Consider the following 593-nt stretch of genomic DNA (forward strand, 5'->3'; position numbering starts at 1 on the left):
CACACACACACACACACACACACAGACACACACAGACACACACAGTGGTCAGCATCCAGTGACTGAAACATTCGAAATGAACTTTACATTAAACTGGAAATAATAACAAATATCAGCATGTTTTAATAACAAACACTAATAATAAATATTTATTTTTGTTTTGAGTCTGACTGAGATTACCCAGAATCCTCTCTGTTTCTTATTTAAATCCTCATTTAATGGATCTACGAGCCTCTTTTCTCCCACAGAAACAATCAGAGTCTGTTTTTCCAACAAACCTTCGGGTTTTCTGGTCGCAGCGAGATGACTCGTAGTTTTCCTGGAGGACTCGGTGTGACGCAGTGACTCACGGCTTTTGTTTATTGTTGCGTCGGACGCAGCTGGGCCTGAAGTCACGTCGATGTGCGAGACGAAGAATCCGTCCTTCTGTTCCAAACATGAATTCATTCTTCATAAAAGAAGACAAATCTGAGCCGCTGGTCTCATTTTTAACTTTTATTAAAGAAAATTAATAATCTCAGGATGTTCGGCTTGTTATAAATAAAAAACAGATTTATGTGTTTTTATTCACTGTTTCTTTATCTAAATATTAT

Source organism: Kryptolebias marmoratus, linkage group LG15 (genome assembly GCF_001649575.2).
Source record: "Kryptolebias marmoratus isolate JLee-2015 linkage group LG15, ASM164957v2, whole genome shotgun sequence".
Lineage (NCBI taxonomy): Eukaryota > Metazoa > Chordata > Actinopteri > Cyprinodontiformes > Rivulidae > Kryptolebias > Kryptolebias marmoratus.